The following is a 24,340-nucleotide window of genomic DNA, read 5'->3' as shown; positions in this document are numbered from 1 at the left end:
GTTGCTGAACGGAGGTGCCTGCTCTATGAGATGGACAACCCTCCTGCCTGACTCTGGCCTGGGCTCCATACCTCAATATCCGAGCCTGGAAATACCTTTTGCATCTGCCCTATGAACAATATTTCCCAGCATGCACTAGTGTAACCGTATTGCTCATGACCAGCATCCTTTCTGATTGTTTTTTTCTGCACATGGCTGCTTGTTAAACATTTTAGATATTGCCTTTGGATAGCACTTTATAGCCCACAAAAGAACATTCATGTCCGCCTTTTCAGATAAGCTTCACAGCTACTCTGTCAAGTAGGAAAGTCAAGTATTATTTGCTCCTTGGAAAAATGAATTGACCCAGTTCTCTAGGCCAATAGCTGACGAAGAGCATCTGATGCTCTTATCTCCTGGCTGCGGGTCCAGCAGAGCCTAGCAGGAAGAGTGTATGTTAGTTTTCTATGGCTGCGTAACAAATTCCCGCAAACCTAGCAGCTTCAAACAACATCCATTCTTTATTTCACAGTTTCTGTAGGTCAGAAGTCCCAATACGGCAAATCTGGTTCTCTGCTCAGGGTCTCACAAGGCTGAAGCCAAGATGTCGGCCGTGCCGTGGTTCTCATCTGGAACTCAGGATCCTCCTCCATGCTCATTCAGATTGTTGGCAGAATTCAGTAACTTCAGGTTCTGGCACTGAGGTCCCTGTTTCTTGGTGGGTGTTGGCCAGGGTCACTCCCTGCTCCTAGAGACTGCCTTGCCAGGTGGCCTTCTCCCAACACGACAGCTTCCTTCTTCAAAGCCAGCAAGACACTCTCCCTGACTTTTGCCAAGATGGAGTCTGAAACGCCAGAATGCAATCACAGGAGTGACTATCCTATCATATTCGCAAGTCCCACCCGCACTCAAGAGGAGGGGTTACACAGAATGTGGTCATCAGAGGAGTGGGAAGCTCGGGGGCCATCTTAAGATTCTGCCTACCACAGAGCCTCCGACACACCAAGAGAACGTGAACTCGCAATACTGCCTACTAGCTTTGTGACTTAACCTCTCTGAGCCTCACGTTCTTCAAAATTAGGGCAATACTGCTCATAGAGTTGCTGCGAGATAGAAAAGTGCTCACACTGGGACAGGGTTTGACACAGGAATCTCATTCAATAGATGCTTTCTCCCACCTTTGTCACTGCACGCCAGTGCATGCCCCATCGATAGATGCTTTCTCCTACTCTTGTCACTGCATGCTAATGCATGCCCCGTCACGTGTGCATGCCAATTCGTGCCCTGTCGCATGCAAGCGCAGTAGGTGAGCTCAGTATTTCTTATGTTACAATAGTGACACTGCAGCATGTTGCAAACTATGATATTCCACCTTGGGCACTGACACTGGAACACGGAAAGTAAAAAAAGAAGACTAGCTCATCTTACTTATCCCATCCTTCATGAGGATCTCCCATATCGGATGCTTCTCCTGTTATCTCATTAACCCTAAAACCCCGCACAGTGGGCATCATATCCCCATTTCACAGGCAAGGAAACGGAGGCCCAGAAAGCTTGCCTGTGTGCCTGAATGCGCACATGAATGAGTGGCCGAGCTCGTGACTGTGGAGCACAGCCTGTAATAGGGTAACCCACCAAAGAGCCACTGAGAAACCAAGAACTGACGTGCGTGTGTGTGTGTGTGTGTGTGTGTGTGTGTGTGTGTGTGTGACTCATCAGGAAGGAATGTGAAGAATTTCCCCTCCCCTCGGGGAGAAGGCTGGGCCCCTCTACCCTCAACAGAGAGTGCACAGATTTTAAAATGTCGCAAAGGGCTATCAATTCCTATTGTGAGAGAAAAGGAACCGAAAGAATATTTTGTGAATAAGGATGAGAGAGAGAGAGAGGGAGACTGGAATTACTGAGTGCAATCTGTTTCTGCCACGACTTAGTGCTATTTTTAAGCTTCAAAATAATCCTTTCATTGTTGTTGCAACATCATTATTTCTATATCTTTACACACCTTCAAATATGAACCAAGAGCAATGACATGATTATTTAGCTCTCAACTAAAAAAACACAAAGACCTGCTGGACAAATCTTCCTAGCCAGAGGATTATACGCTGAACCACAATTTCTAACTTAAAAAAAGATAGATTCACTTTGAAAGATTACTCCAAAGCCCTCAAAAAGGAGAGGAAACTTGATAATTGAAAGGCAAAGTTTATGCTGCAAAAATAATTCTTACTTCAGTTTAAAGATTGTCTGAAAAGGGGACGTGAACATAACAGTACTAAAATGGATGCAGGGCACACTTTAATGGCAGAGCCATTTATACTTGATAAAATGAAAGAGGGGGAAGATGAACTAGAAATGTTTTCTTTGAAAGAAAAGCTACATCTCTCCAGCAATAAAAAGTCTCTGTAAAAAGAAAAAACAAAGACTGTTCAAAAAGATCTCAAGGTTATGGAACAAGAGATGGAAATCTTTGCAGCTGAAGCATCAGAGAAAAATATGTGGAGATAGATTATGAGCATCTCTTCATCATTTCACCAAGTGGGATAATCAGAGAAGGGCTTCTCAGCAGCTGGCTCCCTTCAATTTCATTTATAGATGATTTAGCTCTGAAGAATAATGACTATGTTGAATCTAAATGATTTTTATAGGTTAAAATGAGCACTTTCTAATAAGATAAAGTTTAGAGTCCTTTCCTTGGGTACAAGTATCTAACTGTAAATGTGAGAAAGAAGACAGACACACGAGTTCACAGTATCATGCAGTAGGCAGACTGTGTGTTGCCTAGCCATGTCCATCTTCCTTTCTTCCTTAGTAATAAAATTTGGATTTTATTTGGAGCAGCAATGTGCCTAACTTAGACTATATTTTCCAGTCTCCCATAAAGAAAGTTTTGGCCAATGAGCTCTAAATGGAATTCTTTGCAAATAAGTCTTAAGACAGCTATTTAAAGGGTATTGACTCATATAGGGGGAGGTCTCTTTTGCCTCTTGCCCCTCCCCTTCTTCCTGTCTGGAACATAGATGTAATGACTGGAGCTCTAGCAGCCACAGTGTGTCATTGACGGTGGACATGAATAAGGGTAGCAGAGAAGAAAAACAAGGGAGCACTGGGTCCCTGACGACATCATGGAGCCTCTATAACAGCTCTGAACTGTGTGACCTCAGGACATCCTTTATGTGAGAGAATAAACCCTTAATTAGTTATCCCTGCGGTTGAGTATCTGTTACTGGCAGAGGAACTCAATTCCTGATACGGGTCAGCAATACAATGTGATTATGAAAGTGATCCAAATGATCTGAGACTGCATTAATAAATATTTTGTACCTGCGTAAGTGTACACGAAACAAGACAGCGAAAACAGAACAATGGCAGCAAAAGCTGACTGGTGCCAGCATTTCCTTCTACCAGAGGCCCCTGGAAAGAGGCAAAAATTATTTTCCTTAAGGCCCCTGAGGGGATCTGATGCTGGACCGATCCAGAGTTGAGGAAATCAAAGGATAAGCTTGGAGAGTAAAGGCAGAGGTTGCTGGTCCTGGGGAGGGGCAGGCTCTGCGGGCCTGGGAAGAGAGAGGATGGGACTCTGCAGTGCCCTGGTCAGGCAAGAGGCTTAGAGAGAAACGGCCGCGCAGGGCACCGAGGAAAGCTGGCACCAGGCGTCAAAGCTTTCATTCCAGTTTTGGCAAAGATCCTATTGCCCGAGTCTGGCATGAAAGGAGCAGGGCCTTCTGTCCTCACATGGACCAGAACAGACCTGGATGGTGGGACTCTCATGGGGGACCAGAGGGTCTGGAGATAAGAGGCCATTCCCCCATTTCCAGGACCCACATAACACCTTCTCCATCTCAGTCCTACTCTCTGTGACCCTACGGAGGCAAGAGCGAATAAGGGATTTTTTATCCGTATGGTGAGACAAGGCTCAGAATTAGATTTAATTTGATTTAGAAAATAAAAGTACTTTCTTACATTTGTGTGTGATGAAATAAAGTTCATATTTTTACAGTGTGTTATCTTAAAAAAATAAAAAGGCACTGATGGTTCTGCTCTGCTTCGGCCACAGCACTTCCTGAGTGACAAAAGAACAATGGGATGCGCTAAGTGCAGCTGGCTGTCCCCAGAATTCATCGCCCCTTCTTCTAAAGCAATGCACCTCCAAGGTCTAGCAGGGCATATGGCACTTCCCGTCTCTCTTCCTTAGGTGCAGACATGGAAGTGTGGAGCAACGAGCTCTAACAAGAAGTGGCAGTTTCTGGACACCTTCCCCGAGGGAGAGCATGCCTGAGCACCTGAGCCCTTCTGCCCCTTCCTCCCTCCTGCTGCCTAGAACTTGGGTGCTGCCGCTCAGACTTTGAGACGGAAGGCATGTCCAGAAGAGCAGCAAGGTGGATGGAGCCTCGGCCTGTGGGACTGGGGGCCATGGTTGTCACAGATCACCTACCCGCGCTGGAGACGGATAAATATACTCACATCTTGTTGAAACTATGATGGGTTAGGTTTTCAGTCACTTGGAGCTGCACCTGATAGTACAGAGGCTGAGGAATTCGCAGTCACGGCAGAGTGTGGAAAGAGCTGGGTCTACCTAGCGTGGAGGAGGGATCTCTCGGAGAGAGAGTGGCTGTTTTTAAAAACCTGAAACCTCTTGCAGAAGAGAGAGAAGGCTTATTCCGTGTGGTGCCAAGGAAGAAAATTCTAAAACGACAGATACGGACAAAATACAGGACGAATTATGAGCATCACTTTTAATTAAGGTGAGTTGTCTGACCTGGACACTGTCACTGGCTCTATTATCTGATAGGACAGGTTAATTTAATCAAAACATTCCTTGGACTATAAACTCAGTGAGGGCAGGAACAGCACCCCGCCACCTCCCCCCACCACCAACACACCCACACTTACCACAGTGCCCGGCCCCCAGCAAGTGCTGGGTAAATGTTTGTTATGAAGGTGAAGGGAGAAAGCAAAATTGGACGGTGGAGTGAGAGGCCGGAGCAGAGCCCGAGGCGTGAGCCTTGAGGACAGTCCCTCCCCCAGTAGCAAGCAGAGTTTCATTGCTTTTTAAATTCAATCCTTTTTCTTGTTTGCTAAAGTCAAAGCAAAATCTACTTTAAAAAGCGAATGCTGGCAAGAGTGGCCATTATCGCATAACAGAAGAATGTATGGGACGGTAATGATTCTATGGAAGAGGCGGGGAAATTCTCCGTCTGCTTTCTCTAATGTGTGTGTACACATGCAGAAGTACCAGAGGAGAAATACACCAGGAAATACGGTATAAGACCTTCAGCACTTCCCCTTTCAGATATGTAGACATTTACCATATTTCTCTTACCCCTTCAGCAACATTTCAAGCCGTGCCATCTTGATCCTATTCAGAAAATTTGAACTTTGCAAGCAAAACTGTATCAGATGTTTTGCTCACAATTTTCTTCATATTCCTTTTATCCCAAAAGTTAACTCAGGTGTGCCCTGCTTTAAGAAAGTCAAATACAGTATACTAAAACCCAAACCTGACAACGTATAAATTAAGGGGTGAGAATTTACACAGCAAAAAGATTCTGAGTGTATCTTCTTGGGAGAGTGACGAACGTTGTGAAACTAAAGCCACTTCATTAGAATAAAATTAAAACATCTCTGAAATTAGGATGCAAATTGATGGGAAAATACCATTTTAAGGACTCAAATTCACTTGAGACATCCTTGTGACTAGAGCAATCACTGTTAACAGAAGTGATTAGATATCTTTGGAGTCTGGCAATAAACAAAAATCTACGACACACAGAACTATCGTACAAAGAAAGTTCTTCCGACGTTATATGGGGGAAATCATATTTTAAGTAAAATGGACTTACAGAAAATAATCACAATAATGACACTGTTTTCCACGATGCTTTTTATATAGGAGCCCTTTGAATCAGTTATTTTGTCCTAGATCATTCGTTCATTCATCATTTTGTGAACATTACTTAAAGCCGGCTGCCCCCAGCCCTGGGATAGCTACTGGGCGTTCAAAGTTGTCATGGAGGTTCCCACAAGTAGTCCATTCACAAACTAGTAATCATAACAGTTTATGGTGAGTGTCAAAAAGTGTTGCCAGTCTGGAAATAAGCTTTCCAAAGAGGAGCTGTGGCTTAGTCTTCCTCTCGTTCTCTGCGACCAGAGTAAACGGATGCGCAGTCCGCTCCACCACTTCCCACCAGGTTAGGTCACGTCAGGGTCAGCAGACTGGCTCAGAGGAGCCATCGCAGTCCCTAAGGGTTTGCATCGTCGTCTTCCGCAGCCGTGTTGACTGTTGACTTTGGGAGGCTTTTTGTCTTTGAGTATGCTTCACTTCAGGGGAGGATCCGGAAAGGAATAAAGAGAAGTAGCTACTTCTTCTTCACTCAGGATGCATGATTTCTACTGCCAGGAGAGGATAGACTTATCCGAAAGCTAGATAGACCTGGAGACTTAAAATGGCTACCATAAAACCGAGAGAAACTTTCTGTACGTTGAATTAGAGATAGAAAATGGAAGCCAATATTCTTTTATTACCTCCTTGTGTTGGGTGTTATGCCGGGAAAACTTACAAAAAGTGTTCTGCCGGGTAGCCATGATATGAGTAACACTCCATTCTTACAGACAAAGAAACGGAATCTTAAGTTAAACCAAGTGTATGACGTCTCAGATTGAGAAACTGACAGAACCAGATTGGGAACTCTGGTGTTTCCCCAAAGCTGAAAGGAGACTATTTCCTAAACTATAGAAAAAGACCATTTTCTTCTCCCTAATTCCAGAAATCAGAGCTGGCCGGAGGGACTCCATATATCTTTTCATATGTTCCTAATCCAGGGAGTATTTCTCTAGAGTAAGATCTTCAGACTGAGACCCAACTGATGAATATGAGTATGTAGATGAATAGGTACAGATGGAAGAAGAGAGTGACCCTTCGTCCGTGGAAGAGTTGGAAAGAGAGTTGGAGCAGCTGCCACCCTAACAAAATGCCACCTGGGGTGAGCTTCCTGCGGGGAGCAGGAGCTGGACGCGTGGGGATGTCAGGTGGTGATGCAGCGTGGTGAGGGGGAGGCCCACCTTGGCCTAGACGACCGAGAGGGAAGGAGTGAGCTAAGCAGGCCCCTCGGGCAGGAGAAAGGATATCTTGATCTGACCGATGAGTTTGGAAAGAGAAACTTGGCATGCGTTGACCAGCCCCGGCTCTTCAGTTTATTTTGGGGAGCTGCTTGTCTGTAAGAAGACAGCATATTGCTTTACCTTTTCACATTACAACTTTCACAGGGGCAGGTCCTCTCCTGGGAGAGGAGTTATGGTTGCCAAATGCCAGGTGTGATGGGGTTGGCAAACCTGTCTCATTCCGGAAGCCAACTTGCTGTTGGAGGAAACATTCACCAACATCAGCTTTACCAGGAAAAACATATTTTTTATTCCTTTCTGCTTTACTCTTTTGTCTTATTTCTCATTTGGTCCAAAATTTAAGTGCGAGAAAGTAGGTGTATTATCAGTTGGGCCCCTTCAAAGTTCAACCGGGTGAATAGGAGGAGGAAGTAGGGGCTGGGAGACGGAACGGCTCGGGTACCACCGGCAGGAAGAACTGAGCCTCGCACAGCTGAGCTGTGATGCAGGCAAGAGACATTTCAGGAGCAGGAGCAGAGAGGTGTGCAGACGCATCGGCTGCAACCGTTCCCTGTTGGAGAGAGAAATTCTACACGGAGGACCTCCCCCACGGCAGGCACTCAGCAGGCAGCCTCAATCTAGGCAAAAAGGAGGCAGGGGGTTTCACATTAGCTCGGTTTTGCTCCCAGCCTAAGGAGATATGTTCTTTTATTTTTTAAATTCATTTTATTCTGCTACCAGAAGGCCAAGTAGAAGACGACAATTCAGTTTGTTTCTCTTCTAGGTTTTTAGCTAGAGGACCAGAATCTGTCTGACTCACCAGGGCCCAGTTCACCAGGGCGGGTCAGGACGAAGGCAGTGGGGACCCCAGAAGCCACTACTGACCAAGTGTTTGGCGTTGTCTTTGTGTGCAAAACCAGGTGACACAGGGAGAGTGGCTGATCCAGGAATTCAGGATCTGTTTCTCTCTTCTTTGAGTACGTGGACCAGGGAAGAAAAAAGAATTCCTGCTTCAGGTTTAGACTAACTAAATGTTTTCCTCACAACCATCCTTGATAATCGTTAGGTATATGTATGCACGTACATACACATATTACTTTTTCTAGTCATATAAATAGCATATGCTCATTATATGATAAATGGCAATTCAAAAGAAAAAATTAAAAATTTTAAAACTCTCAAACTATCTGTTAGGATCATGTTTGGCTGCAACAATGAGAAGTCCAAAAGAAGTAGTATGAAGATGGTACAGCAGCCACATGATGCATTCAGGGTCCAGGCTCTTTCTATGTTTCCATTTCATCAAACTTATGCAAACTTTTCCCTCATATCGGGTGCCTCATGGTTGCAAGATGGCTGCTGTGGCTCTAGGCTTCATATCCTTCTGAGGTAGGGAAAAGGGGAAGCAGGAAAGGGTAGTGCCTCAGAAAAGTAAAAGCTTTTTTAGGAATCCTCATTTTAGTTCTCATTGGCCAGCACTTTTCAGATGGTCTCCTAACTACAAGGGAGTTCAGGAAAGTGAGGGTTTTTGGCTGGGTCCATGGCTCCCCCAGATGAAAACAGGATTTTGTAGGTAAGGAAGAGGAGGAAATAGCTACTGGAAAGGAAAGTTAGTGCTTCCTCAAGCTCTGGCTTAGCCCATCTTCTGTCTCCCTTTCCTTTCCTGCATCTCCCGTCATCCACAGCCCGGTCTCTTCTCTTAGTAACCCCTGTGCTGTTCTGTCACCCAGGTCGCAGCACCAAGGCTTTCTCCAATTTACAGCTGGCTGGCAAATGAGAATCTTCCTCTTTTCTAGTTGTGCCTCCTGTTGAGACTATTACACTTTTTTCAAAGCCTAAGTATAAACTCGCCATACCGTTTCGTAACCTGTTCTTTTCTCTTAGTGATTTATTGTCAATTGCTTGGCAGCAGATGAAGTTAACTGCATCTTAGTTGCACAGATCTTTGATTCATTCTACAAATACCTGCCAAGCAGTATTGAAGATGCTGGGGGTAGACACTGAACAGAACACCTGGTCTCCACCCTTGTGGACCTGATATTCTAGCAGGAGAAGACTATGAAGAAATAAATGAGTAAATGCACCATAGAGTAGATGGTGATAGCAGCAAGGAGGCAAGTAAAGCAGGATGAGGGAGATAGGGAGTGTCAGGAGGGATCCTGTGTTTTAGATACATTGGTCAGGGAAGGTTACATTGATAAGCAGAGGCCTGAAATAAGAAAGGGAGCAAGTGGTGTGCATTTCTTGAAATTTTCTAGGCAGGGGAGCAGCCTATGCAAAGGCCCTGATGCAGGAGCATGTGTGGTATGTTTGAGGAACAGTACCAGGGCCTTTGTGATTGGATCAGGGTTAGCAAGGTGAGAATATTCAGAGACGAGGAAAGGGGGTAGTCTTAGAAGTTCTGATCTTGTCAGAAGAGAACACTTTTATTATTTTTTTTGTTAGTGCCCTTGAGTGGATTTGGACTCCTAGTGACCCTGTGGACAGCAGAGTCGACCCCTGCCCGGTCTTTTGGCGTGATCTTCTCACCTTCCAACACTCTATCAGGTGATGCTGCACTGCTATTCACAGGGTTTTCATGGCCAATTTCTTTGGAAGTGGGTGGCCAGGTCCTTCTTCCTAGTCTGTCTAGTCTGGAATCTCTCCCGAAACCTGTCCACCATGGCTGACCCTGGTACTTGAAATACCACTGGCATAGCTTTCAGCATCACAGCAACATGCAGCCATCACAGTCTGACAACTCACAGATGGGTGGTGTGGTTCCCTGACCAGGACACAAACTCGGGCCATGGCAGTGAGAGTGCTGGATCTTAACCACCAGGCCACCAGCGCTGGCTATATTTTTATTAGTTGCATAATATTTAATCACTTTCTTACACGTTCAAATTTTTCCAATTTTTCATAGTTATAATTAATTTTTTTATGGTTCTGGGCCACTGACAAAAATTCATTGATGCCTACATTAAAATAATAGACTAATTTTGGTTTTTTGAGAAAGTTTTAAGCTCAGCTCACCTTCTAAAATAATGAACAAGGGGGAAAAACAGAATGGAAATCCCACTTCATTTACAAATAAAAAAGAAATGAAAATATGCTTAACTCTCTTAGTGTGGTGGATACAGGAAAATAGCAAGGAACAGAGGGAGAAAAGGGAAGCAGGAAAAAATAAGTAGAGACACACAGAAAGGAAAAGGAGTACATTTTCCTGATGTGGAAGGGGAGCTGCTCGTTCTATCTCTTGCTCTGTAATAAACCACCCTGAGTCAGTGGTGTGAAACAACCACCATTTTATTAAGCTCATGGTTCTGTGAGTCAAGAGCACTGGGCTTCCACACAATGTGGCAGTCTTAGAGTAGTTCAACTTGTTACATGGAGTCTCATTTTCAAGAGGCCAGGGTGGAAATTGTCAGTCCTCTTAGAGGCTAGGCCCGGAACCGCCACAGCATTGCTTCTACCGTACTCTGTTGGTCATAGCAGTTGCAGGCCAGCCCAGATCCAAGGGGAAGGGAAATAGAGCCCCCTCTCAGTGGGAGGAGGGTCAAAGAATTTGAAGCCATTTTTAGTTTACCACAATATCCAATGAAGAGATAGCCAGATTCCTAGCTTCTGTCTGTGTGAGACCGTGGTTATGGTTGCACAACCAGATGACAACTGGGGACAGAATCAGGGTCATTCTGGCGTACAGTCCTGAGCTGTCTCCCTAGAACCTTCAGCTACATCACATGAGGTTTATCCTTTTCTAGATCTTGAAAAGCCACCCTTAGTAGACAATAAATTACAGATTTCCTCTATAATTTTTAGAAAAATACCATTCTGCACATCTTTTTTTTTGTTTTTTACCCTTTCTTGGTGATATGCTACCTTTTTTTTTCTTTTCTCTTTCAGTGGTAGAGTGAGCTCATCTGTGCGGCCTTGTAAATGGTAACTTGTCCAAGGGAACAATTTGTGCCAGGACAGTCTAAGAGAAGGTTGATTGTATTTATTTTACTACCTGTGTACTTCCTGAAAGGAGGGCGGTTTGATAAAATATTGTCATGAAGCTGCCCTGTTTGGGGTACTTATTTGCAAGGTTGCATTAGCTAATTCCCTCCAGACTTCAGGATTCACGTCATCTAGACCCACTGATTTGTGTATGTTCAGATTTTTCAAGTATTCCTTTACCTGCGTTGACAGAGCATATATTTGACAGAGTAATATTAAAAATATAAGATGGCAAGCAGATGGTCAGAGTCTTGAGTGGAAAGAGATCTTACCGAAAATGGTTTGTGAATGCAGACCAAGCTTTTGTTTATGGGACTGTCCTTTTAAATATTTGGTTTGCTCACCAATGGAGGTCTTGAAAGAGCCCAGTGCCTGCAGAAATATGTTAGCTGATACCCTCTACCTGAAGTAATGGTTCCCTTAAAAAAAGGGAAAAAAAAGGATAAAGAAGTTTTCTATACTTCTTGCTGCCAGATGTCTGTGTTGCTACCTAAATCATGGAGACGAAAAAATCTTCTCCTGACCCCCTATGGCTGACGCAGCTCCTTTCTCAGCAAAGAAGGGTGTGAATTCAATGCAGTGAAAACGAGAGGCAGCAAAAGAAAAAAGAAACCAAAAGATAAAGACTCACAGCCAGAAGAACTTCTAAGGGTTTCGAGTTGAGGGCCTTTGTGTCGAGAGGACAGGCTGGCGAGAAATCTGGGCTGTGCCCTGCTAGCTGGAATGACAAAGCTAACACTTTCATATTTAAAGAACAGAAAGCTCCATTTAAAACCCTGGACACTTTGCACAAGTTGCAAAGGGAGACCTGGTACAGCAATATTTGAGTTTTTTCTACAGACTTTTCTTCCACGGATACCAGGATTTCTATTAACAGAAAAGAATGTGGATCAATATTTTGGCAGTGACCTCTAGTACTTTTCATTATTCAGATAGTCAATTCTAGTACCCTCTTGCCATCCATCTCTGGCTGTCACCACTGAAAACATTAGTGGAATGGAGTCTGTCCAATGTCATTGGAATGTCAGACTTCATGTCCTGCCTTACAGTCCTTGGAGCCCCATTTCAATTGCTAAGGTATATGGGCAGGGTGGGGTCAACAAAGCGAGCCTGGGAAATGCTCGTATCTATTACCAGCTATTTGCTGCTGAATATTTTAGGAAGGTTGAATATTTGGGGAAGGTGGACCTTCCAGCTTTATACACATAGCTTTCTTCGCCTCATACTAAGATATGAACCCAAGTACACAAGCACGCATCAAACTCTAACGGTCCAGTGCCATTTTATTTCCTCAGGCACATTTCCTCTGTCCCTTGCAGCCGTAAGTGTTTTTACCCGTTTTTCTAGGTATGCTCTTCTTCTCTCTCCCCTCCTGTTGTATGTAGTCAAGTTTTCCTCTCTTTTACCTCCTAGTCCATACCTCTACTAGGAGTTATGACAGAGCCATTTTGGTGATTAAAATGAAACCTTATTTTTAATGCTATCACATTGAAATGTTCAATAACTAAAAAGGTCCTTCACATTCTCCAAAAAGACACTTTAAGAGATTTTTTTTCCTTTACGTGGTATGCAACAATTTACTATTATAAAGCTATAGGGCTGGAAAATATGGCAGAAGCTTCATCCACCTGCTTCTAAATGAGACTGTTTTTGGCAATCCACGCAGTGGGTCTCTCCTGGGAGAGGGAAGGTGGTCTTGTAAAGAGTAGACCAGCGTGTAGAAAATTAGCCAAATAGTGAGTCATTGACTACCAGTTCATCCAAGAACCAATTTGCCGAAAGACCAATTTTTCAATATTATTGATTCACCAAGAGTGTGTTGTTTTGTAGTTATTAGCATAATTGCTTGAAAAAATCCCAAGCTCAAAACCATTGGTCCTCTTCACACTCTCACTTTGTGAACCCATGAACTCACTATCACGTGTAGAAAGCATTCCCAGTGAATTGCTTGTACTCCAGCTCCTTTCTCTCCTTGTCAAGAAAGAAAATTTGTAAATTATGAGAAGTAGGAAAAGCCTTAAACTTGGTTGAAAATATATTGGAAGATCAAAACTCACCATAGCATTTTTAAAAATCATTTAGATTGGTGGCATGCCTGATACCAGAATTTTTTAAAACTCAAAAAATCGCCTCACTCCACAGTAAGCTGCATATTGAGCAGTCTGACTGGAACACAAATTCCTGTTACTTTGTTACTTGTTCAAAAAAATTATGAATCATTAATGGGCAAACTGGTCATTGGGCCAATTGATTTATTGACAAATTGTTATTACGTTAAATAAACTGTAATGGATTCATCTAGAATCTTTCCATAAGTTCTCTTTTAAACAACTCTAGAACTCACACATTTTCTTGCCTGTAATTCTAAGTTTATGTAGTTTTTCGTGGGGTGGGGGGTGTGTGATTCTCAGTAAACATACTGATGAGCTCATTAAGATAGGGAAATCATTGGGGCTGGCCCCGTGGCCGAGTGGTTAAGTTCGCGCGCTCCGCTGCAGGCGGCCCAGTGTTTCGTTGGTTCGAATTCTGGGCGCGGACATGGCACTGCTCATCAGACCACGCTGAGGCAGCGTCCCACATGCCACAACTAGAAGAACCCACAACGAAGAATACACAACTATGTACCGGGGGGCTTTGGGGAGAAAAAGGAAAAAAAATAAAATCTTAAAAAAAAAAAAAAAGATAGGGAAGTCATTCATCGATACTTTTTAAGTACCTGACATAAAATATTTTATTAGACTCTTACAGATGAAGAAAAGAGATGAAATACTAAAAAAATAGGTGATGAAAATTCTGGTCTTTACTGACTCGGAAGACAAACTATTCCTATATTGGCTGAACTGAGAACAATTACAAAGCATCCTCTCAAAGAGTTCCCAACAGCACTGCACCAGTGTGATTGGGCAGGCAGCTCTGGCCTCCTGTGGAGTCGTGCCCGGAATCCATTCCCAAGCTCCACGTGTGAAAGAAATCTTTTCTCCTCTGGCATGATGTCTATTTTCCTTCCAAGATAAGACCTCTTTCCAATTTTCAAATCATAAAATATTTTTCTTCCCGTGCAAATCATTCTAAACCCTACAGATATTTTTACACCTTCTATTGTTTTATTAACATGTCTACTTTGATTTTAAATTCAATAGGGAAAAAATTGAGTTCAGTCTTCATATTTCCTAGCATAGATGCTTGAAAACATACCAAGTTAATATTTTAAAAATATTTGTGCATGATGATTTTAAGCAATACATCAGGGATCAGGTGTCTGTAAACATCTACTTTTGACATCCTTCTTGTATTCAGAGAAAGTTTGGCCCAAGTTAAAAGACAGGCTGACTAACTAGCGAGCCAAATAAAGATCTACAGAGAATACAGGAGGCTTCAAAACACTGTAATTTCAAAAGATGGGTTTTCTAATTAAAATGCAGCCAAAATTCCCACGGATGCAAAAAGGAAGCTAAGTGGCATTAGGTCCCAAGGATTTAGACCTCTGATATTATACGTGATTTTTCAGACATGCATCCTAATTATTTGGAAAGACCTTAAAAAGTAACCAAAATATGATAACAGGTCCTGAGGCATGGGAACAGAGTCCAAGAACAGAGCAACACGGTCCTCCAGGGCAGACCATGTTTCCCCCATCGTTTCACACAGCAGTGTGCAGAAGGTTGATGGTCAATAAATAAATTAATAAAATGTTCACATAATTACGAGCTTCCATGACTGGAGGGGGTTTTCATTGAAGAGATGAATAATATTTTACAAACACTGACAAGCAAAATGGTACAATTATGTAGATCTATTTCTCTCAAATACTTTTTTATGTCAGTATAATCAGACATGGCTCACTTCCATGTGTCCAGCCTCAACTGTCTTCAGAGACTATTCAAGATTTAACTAATGTGCTGGAAACATAGTTTTCTATATTTGAGCATCAGCATAGTAAGAATTAACAAAACAGAAATGCCTGTTTTTAACATAGCCATTGTACTCCAAGTCCACATCTGCTATCTTGGTCCTACCTCATATACTTTATGTATGAGAAAAAATCTATATATATAATGCTGGATTTTTAAATCCTTGAACAGGAGGGTTGGAAGAGCCTTTAAAGATGTTCTTGTCCAGCCATCCAAGTCCAAATTCCTCCACATTCCAGTCTAGACACAGAGATTCATTGCTGGACTGCAACTTCCATACATTTTTGTTGCGCCTAAAGCAGAGGTCAGCAAACCATTTCTGTAAAGGGCCAGAAAGGAAATCTCTTAGGTTTTGTGGGCCACACAGTCTCTGTTGCAGCTACTTCCCTCTGCCTTTGTAATGCGAAAACAGCCACAGTCAGTATGTAAATGAGTGAGCGTGGCTGTGTTCCATTAAAACTCTGTTTACAAAAACGGGCAGTGGGTCAGATTTGATCAAGCCCTCGTCTAAATAATTTGCTATGAAGCATGGAGATGGATGAAAAAAAAAAGCCCAACTAAGGTGAGTAAAATACTCATGATGAACACTAACAAAAGCTATCCCTGGCTGCTCAGTGCAGAGGACTCGAGATTCTAAAATAAATTGGTCTTCTTACTAAATACTTCTGTTGGGCCCTACTGAGTAAAGACCGCCCTCCCACCGCTCCCCTCTTGTCAACCCAAAGTTGAGGTAAGAGGGAGAAGCTGGCAGACATTCATGGAATCATCTTCACATATCCTGGATCTTCTTAAGGGTGACATTATTTTAAAATGAAATTATGAAATGAAATGTCATAGCTCTGTCCTAAGAGGATGGTACCCAACCACATGCAGATAAAAGGGGTGATCCCGGAACATGGGATCAGGAAGTGAAGACAGAGCTCCATCCCACACAGAATGTCACAGAGCGAAGCTGATTGTGAAAGTGAGGGGCAGTGTGGCCTGGTGCAGAGCACACGGGCCTTGGAGTCAGAACCATCTGGATTTTAATTGTTTCTGTAACTCAGTAATTCTGAAACACTGGACATATTTCTTAATTTTCTCGAGGCTTCAGTGCCTCATCTATAACATGGGGATAACAATATTTCTTTTTCAGGATAGTTACAAGGGTTAATTAGGTAAGGTCTGTGAAGCTCTGTACAGTGCCTGGCACGCAAGAAGCACTGACATCCTAAACTGAGAGAATCAGGAATGTTCTGTTAGAAAATGTTGCCAACTGATCACCATTTAGAAAAATCTGTAACTTGTGGGACAAAAGCCTAAGTTTTAAGGAAATGTTTTGCTTCCGTATTTCCAGGGAAAAACGTCAATTGCTTCCACTTTGCTAAGTAACAGTGACAATCAAGAACATACAGGAAAGCGCTGAACTCAGCACAGACCTGCCCATTTCTCCTGGCTTTCTTTTCCCTACCACACTCCGGCTACTCAGTCAAGTTTGGGGCCAGGTTTAGTCGCTTCGGTTTCTCCTCAGGTGTGAACTCAAGGACTCAAGAAATAGAGGTTCCAGAATACAGTCTGGTTGTATGCTAACCAGGTCCTCCAATGATTAGCAAAGAGAGGAATTTCCAACTTGCTTCCCTTTGAAGGCAGCCCTAAGACCACCCAGGAGCCTGCGATGCTCGAGAAAGCAGCGGTGTGTTTATATAGGAATGTGAGCCGTATAGAACATGGAACACCTGTGCTCTGTGGTCTTCACAGCCCCAATTAGCTTCTGGAAAGAATTCAGGGTAGAAATTCTTAATGGGATGCCTCAAAAAGTGCCTCAATTCTGAGCACTGAAATAAATTTCTTCAGCTCTGCTGAAGAAACATATTCATTAATAACTATTTAGTTACCCAAGTGAGTGCCGTAAAAGAATCCTTGACATTCAGAAAAGAGACTCAACTTACTTATAATGAGAGCTTATAGTATTGGTACAGGAAACTGACTTAAGGCTTAATATAAGAAAAGACTTTCAAAGTCCAGAACCATTCAAATAAGGAGTGGGTTGTGCTGTGGGGTAGCAAATTTCTGTGGTTAGAAGCAATGATCTATTACAAGCATTGTGGAAAGTATTCCTGTGATGAAAGGAAGGGAGATTTTACTAAATTGTTTTATTCTTACATGTTTATTTGACAAGCATTTTTGAACACCTAATATACACTGTCAGTTTTTAAGTTCTGGCACACTGATAAAGGTTAAGAATAGAAAGATAGATATGAGGATGTTTTGCCATGAAAGGACTTAAGGATGGGAGGGGAAGGGGGACAAGGAGACAGTGATTATGAAAGAGCACAGGTGCTATGACAGAGAAATGTGCGAAGGTGGGGCACCTGGCTTAGCAGGGACCAGTGAGGAGCGGGTCTCTGGAGCAGGGACACTCGGCCTCAAAGGGTTAATTAAGGCAAGTTAGACAGACGGAGGAAGGAGGTAAGAAGCCATTCCAGGCAGAAGGAACAGCATAAACGAAGGTAGGAGGTCATAGAAATGCACTAATGCTTTAACTAGTCTCGAAGGCTGTCGTTAGCGGTGGGTCACAGGACTCTGCTGTCAGCCCTACCCTGTGCATTGTCGTAGCAAATGTTGTGTATGAAGGACCCCTGATAGAATTTGTGAATAATGTGAGGCTGAGATAATACTTAACACATTTGAACAGCGAAATTAAGACCCCACAGAGGACACAGTATGGATTCATAAGGTAATTGTTGAATCAGTAACTCTTGACAGTGTGTTTGTATGGGTGCAGAAACACAGTACGTGGGAGACCTGGGCAAATAAATATGGGCAAATAAAACCATAAAAAGAAAGAGGTAAATAAGCCAACATCTGCTGATCTCAGTGATGAGTTCGTGGGTGTCTGCTATTTCATTTTGTATCTGTTTAAATATCTCATAATTTTAAAAAACCACCTAGGATTTGGGTAACCGTGATTTGACAATGGGACATGGTTGCCAAAAACCCAAACGCAGTTTTTGGCTGGAGTAAGAGAAGTCAGCATTTGGAAGGATGCATGTGTCTGTCTCCATTCTGTGCTGACCTGATCACAGGTGGACAGTCTGATCAGTTCTTGGATCTACACTTATGGACACATGTTCAGATCTGTTCGGAGGAGAAATACAAGAGAGTGAGGGGCTCCAAATCACATTCTATGAGACGCCTTTGAAGGCCTTATGACATTTCGCGTGGCGCAGTCCTGAGAGCTCTACTACCTGTTGTCAGTGGCTTTCATGGAAAAGATATTAGACTTGCCTTATGTGGCCTTGGAAGACAGGCCTACAGTGACATGTCATATATGTGTTTAACGGACACCAATTCAGCTATTTGAGCTGGGCAATTATCATATTTTTAAAGGAATAATACAATCTAAATAGTGTGGCTGGCTCCTCCAGCTATTCCACTTAATGAACGTGTGTCCCCAAATGAGCACGAGACAAGAAGTGTGAACCTCCCATCTCAGGACGATTTTGCCTCTCGGAGCATAAGCATCTCCCCAGTCTGAGTGTGACTTTAGCCTTGAAAAATACATGTTTTTTATCTGTATATCTCCCATATGCAAGCCAACTACCGGCTCTGGTCTTCCACCAAGAAACAGTGATCAATTCCAACACTGGAGGGAATGCTGGCTGAGAAATCATAGGTGATGACTATTGGGGTGCTTTCCTGAGGCCATTTCAAGACCAAGTTTGGCCATAAGAAATTATTGCCTCATGTTGACTTTAGAGACAAACCTCCTGCAAAAGATGCACCTTCACAATAGGACCAAGGATAAAGTTGCAGGGAGACGATTTTAGCTTAACCTAAGGAAGAAGTGTCTAACAGCTAACTCCCTCAGGAAGCTGAAAGGGCTCTCCCTGGTGTTAAAGATGTTTAAACAGCAACTAGATGATAACTTTTCAGGTACATTGCAGATGGGACTCAGGGATTCGACCGAGCAGGGAATTAGACCAAGTCTAATTGGCCTCATGTAAGCTTGAGATTCTGAAATTCTGTGGTATAAAGACCAGATTCATCCCAAGTTCGTGACTTAGCTCATGTCGCCTTCTGCTAGCTTATCTGTCCTTCTTTTTTCAGGTTCCTCTTTTTTGGATCTTTTGAAACCAACTATCTCTGTCAAGAAGCACTCCTCAATTCATCTCTGCTCTAGTCCAGTGGATGGTGAATCACAGGTGCCCGGGAACGGTAACCATTGCTGCATTATTAATGATAGCTGCGCTTGCTCTCACGCTTCTTCTTAGTCCATGGTACTCATTTGAAACTTTCCCTTTTACCTTGGGCTAAATCTTAGGAACTCAAGATCCTGGCTTAGATGGTTCCACTATATGTGAATATTTATATGTGTGATCTTTATAGGACCAACAGCAAATTCCCAGTAACAGGACAAAGTTCAGGGTTGGAGCCATCTGTTGGTGCATAAGGAAACACCCAAACTTCGTGGCTTCAAACAAAGACGGTCTTTTTTATTCACTCACACACCTGCGACTTGGGCAGCTACTCAGCAAGAACAGCTCCATGAAGCATGAGCTCAGATGGCTCAAATGCTGAGGATGACTCCCGGCACTGGAGTGTCTGAGGCTCACCCACACGCATGACTGGTAATGGATGCCAGCTGACAGGTGGGACCACAGGTGGGGTGTCAGCTAGAACACCTCCATGTGGCCTCTCTCTGTGGCTGCTTGGCTTCTTCATAGCATGGTGGCAGGGTTCCAAGAGCAAGTGTCTCCAGAGAACCTGGTAGAAGCTGGATCCTTTTTATGGCCTAGGCTTAGAAGTCACACAGTGTCACTTCTCCCATAGTTATGGGCTCTCTCAGATTGGAGAGAGGTGGACACAAACTGTACTTCTCTGTCGGAGTAGTGTCAGCCTTGTAAGAGGTGTATGTGTGATGTGAGAGCTCACTGCAGCCATCTTGGGAGTACAACCTGCTGTGAAATGGAAGGTTCATTTGGAAACAAGAAGACTCGACACCTGCTCAGTTTGGTTTTTCACATCCTCTAGTGTATTAGAAAAAATTTCGTATGCTTCATCTCTCCTTCACTCTGATGTTACCCTTGAATGTATGGTTTCAAAACTCTATGGGTTTTTATGAGATGACATGGCTACTTTATTAAATAGACGCAAGGAAGACCTAACAGGTTGCTTGAATTTAAGGCAAAGCTATGGGCAGACATAAATTTGATGAATAATTCACTGTGACTACATTAATTGACAACATCGATGTCAACACTAGTCTTGTAAAAGACCTCTTCTCTCCCAAACGTGGAGGTAGTTGGGGACATGCTGATGCTTAGTACCCATCCTCGGAGGAGCACGCATACCACAATCCCCTGTATCACTTAGCTCAGGGGACTGGAGAAAGGAAGATTCGGACTATTCTGTTCTTGCCTCTTCTGGTCCCCTAAAGCTCCCTTTCTTAGCCGTCTACCATCAGGACCAGAATTTCTAGTCACTACATTGCTTTCACTGCTGCACCCAAAACTACCCAGTCAACAATATAAAGAAACCAGACCAAACCTAGAACTTGCCATCTAATTAAAGCATCTGAACATTGTCCCATCACGGTTTAGGACACTGATGGGCTCATCGCAACGTGCACGAATGTGTAGGTATGACTGTAAATGGACGATACTTGCAAACGTCACAAGGATTTGCCAAGGACTAAATATTTTTTAATTTTACATGTAGAGGCTTTTAGACAGATGAATAGCTTCCTCTGGTTCGCTGGGGTAAGAGAAAGGAAAGGAGGGAGGGAGAGAGAAAGGACAGGAGGGGAGAACAAGGGCATGTGGCAGGCACTGCCCTCGGTATTTTGATGGTGAATTCTCCCTATGTGGACATATTGCTACTGTTCATTTCTGGTGTTTCTTTGAATAAAAGTCATGAACGTGGTGAATGTCACGACATGAGTGTGATCCTGCAGCATCATAAGTGTCAACAAAACAAATGGTAACAACTTTTTCTCTGAAAGCTATCCGGAATCCTTAAAAACTACAGTGACCAACAGTAACTGTTTTTGTAAGCAAGTAGCACATGACCCTGACTGCTTCTTCAAAAACTGTGGAGAAATAAGCCACCAAAACTAGGACAGATGGAGCTGCATCTCTAAAATAAAAGTTATGCTAGTAGGCTATTCCAGAACTGTTTCTCATCCCCCCTCCTTTCCTCAAGAGGACAAAACACTTCTTGCTGTCCCTATTTCCCTAAGCCACCACTGCCGGACAGTTTGCTCCTCTGAGTTCCTGTTACAGCAGATCCTAGGCGGAGAGTTCAGTGGGTGAGACAGTGGGTGGCGGAGGCCGGCTCATCTTCTCTATCCCTGAGTTCAGTAAACCCAGTGGTTGAATCACCCAGATTGAGAGATATTGATTTAAAATTCCCTAATAATGCAAAGTAAATCATTCCAAATTTCTAAGAGGGCCTGTACTCCCTTCCAGGGTTCAAAGGTTCAAGGGAGGCTTGTGTATGATAAGAGAGTGTTAAGTTTCCTCTCAGAAATGTTTGGGAAGTTAGATGGATTTTTTTTTCAGGCTTAGTCTGAAGTTCAGGAATATGCATAAATTTAGACTTGAAAAAAAGGGAAGTTTCCCCTCAGGATAGGGTCATGGCTCAAAATCCCAGTGGTCAGCTGGAGTCAGACCAAACATACACCTTGGGAAATAGGGACATTAATCTGTCTGGCTTGCGGGTGTGAGATGATTCTTTGGAGGCCGAGGGACAATGAGGTAACCAGAAACGAAGAGGAATGAAGGCGGATTTTTGAACAGAGGGAGAATCAATAAAAAGAGTAAGAATTATGGGTTTCTGCCTACTGAGAATAAACAAGGGGTTTCTGGTGAGATGGATTCAGGCACAGAAGAACCTGAAAGATCAGGTGACATACAGGGCCAGTGAGGGAAGGCTGAACTTGCCTTTGTTATAGTGTAAGGATTTATTTTATAAGGTGCTAGGTCTGATACTGGAGACTTGGTGGAATTCTCAACAAGACATTCCACTGTGGACTGCAACTGTCTGGGGAGATTTGCTATCAGTACCAGCAAGTATCCCCCGAAATAAATAGAACCCAGGGTGGTCTCTGGGCACCTGCCCTCTTCTCCCTCTTGAGAGTTAGGGGCTTCTGATAGCTGGCAGGTCTCCCAGCTAAGAGTCATGTGTCCCTGCCACCCTGGCAAATTTACAAATTTACAGGAGCGCTGCAGAGCCGGGAAACACGGGCCTAGCGGGATGGCTGCAAGTTCTCCTGTTTCTTCTCTAGAGAGCACGTCCTTTCTCTTAAGAGTGTTCCCTTATTTTTCAATTCTGCTCAGACTCTTGAAACAGCCTCTCTTTCCCTCACCCTGGTCAAAAATGGCCAGTTTTAGCAAAAAGTCATTTTTCAAAATAAAATTGTGGTACAAATTCAGAAAACAAGAGTTGTTTCTCATTAAAATTCTTAACTTAAGGATTCAAAACATGATTTCACAGTGCAGCACTGCCCGCCCCCCCCGCCAACCCCAAGGATGGCAGAGTCTCAAAATCCATTGGAGTTTCAGACACCTAACATATTTTACATAAAGACAAATACCTCCTGTTTTCCACAAGCACCGAAAGTGAGATGTTTGCCTGTGCGAGAAGGTAGGGATTAGGGTCCCCAATGAAGAAAGGGCTGCCCACGCATCAGGGGAGAAGAGGCCCATTGGTCTCTGGGAATCTAGATGCTGAGTAGACTCAAGCAACTACAAAAAACATGGAGAGTTCAGAAATAAATGAAGCTTTCCATATCTAAATCACAGGGGCCGTGACACCACCCCCAAAGATGGGCAGTGTAGATGTCAAGGGAGCATCGAATCTTGTGGCAATGGAAGTTCCATGCCTACCAGCTTTCCCAGAGAAGCATGACAGTGCATCTTAGACGTTAGGGGGACCGCTGAGGGTTGTTTTGTTTCCCAGTCGCTATGCCACCATACATCCCTCTCACTCATGTTGGGTTCTCCTGCACTGGTTACTGAAAGAGTGATGACAGAATTCTTGGGACAACACGACCGAGAAAAGCTTCTGCAGGAACACAGAGAATGTGAGACTGCCAGGCCTCCTAAGTGATAAGAGAGAGAAGGGGAAAGAGGGAGTCAGGAAACAGATATGGTGCCAAGACCAGCCTGGCTCATCCCAGTGTCGTTTTCCATAAGAAAGGATCTCAATGGCATCATTTAGGCGTTTGGGACCGGCTAATCCCAGAAGGTGCCCTAGGAATAGAGGAGAACTCATGTTTGCTGAGGCATCAACAATCCTGAGTCCTGTGACCCGATTTCAGAAAATTTCAGTCTACAATCCAACAGGAGAATATGTTCAACTCTTGATAAGTTGGAATTTTTCTGATACCGTGTGTCACCAGAATCTTGTTAGATAGGTTTTTTCCTTTGTTGTTTTAGCTTAAGTGAAGCTAAGCTACTTTTTGTTAAAATTATTCAATCTATGTAGCTTCAGGGCTAACAAAAGCAGTCATTCCTACCAAGGTCATTGCAAGAGTGTGCTTGTCAGGCACTTCCTCTCCCCTGTGCCTGATAAACATTTCACAGAACCCAAGAGTTCCAGGGGACGAGGCTTGAGATGCACTGGTAAGGGATTTCCCCCAGACTGGACTGCAAGGAGGGAGGTGCATTTATTTGCACAGTGCACCTTGTCTATCTTCAAAGTCCTGTGGAAACCGATGATTCGATTTTGGTTTTGACTATATACCTTTTATTTCTTTTGTCTCCACACATTTCCACAAATAAGTTGTAATTATGATCCAGGATAAAACTTATCACTTACCTAGGGGTTAGAAATAGGAGGAGTTCTCAAAACTCTAGAATGACTCAAATGCCCATTCGGCTAATAAGGTGAGAGGGAAGTAAGTTAAACCTTTAGATTCAAGACTGATACTCATTCCAGACTCCATGAAGTCCCAGAACCTCACATTTTAATTTACTTTTCATCTTCAGTCAACTGTGGTGCTTCCAGAAAGTAGCACAAATTCTGATATCTCCCAACCGGGAATTCCTATGCAGAATGACAGGTATTTGAAAAATAAAGTCTCTTATGCCTAGATGGGTATCAGTTGGCTGGATGTATGGCAGCTCAAAAGTACATGGGATAACACATAACATGGCAGCAACCTGAGAAGTAAGCCCTCTCCCCTGGTTCAAATTCTCACTTGGATGGTGAATGTCACGAGCTAGAGTTCTCTAAGAACACCCGTTAACAACCTTAAGAACATCTGCTTTGGAGACCGCACTATCAACACGGAGCTTGAAGATGAGAAGATCCTGCCATTGTGGAGGTACAAAGCCCTTGGAACACTCACACCAGCCTCTGGTTAGAAAGTATTCATTCATGGGGGA

General features: G+C 43.4%; 1 long non-coding RNA gene across 1 annotated transcript in view; it reads left to right on the top strand.

The window, feature by feature from the left end:
* LOC139083415 (uncharacterized) overlaps nucleotides 1-22,388 on the top strand; it is a 112,519-nt gene extending 90,131 nt beyond the window's left edge. The window contains exon 3 of the long non-coding RNA XR_011540119.1: nucleotides 19,059-22,388. This is a non-coding gene — a long non-coding RNA (uncharacterized lncRNA). The remainder of the gene's footprint in view (nucleotides 1-19,058) is intronic.
* Nucleotides 22,389-24,340: the final 1,952 nt, after the last annotated feature.

The sequence above is a fragment of the Equus przewalskii genome, chromosome 5 (genome assembly GCF_037783145.1).
Source record: "Equus przewalskii isolate Varuska chromosome 5, EquPr2, whole genome shotgun sequence".
In the NCBI taxonomy this organism is placed as follows: Eukaryota; Metazoa; Chordata; class Mammalia; order Perissodactyla; family Equidae; genus Equus; species Equus przewalskii.
This window is presented reverse-complemented; position numbering and strand designations above follow the sequence as displayed.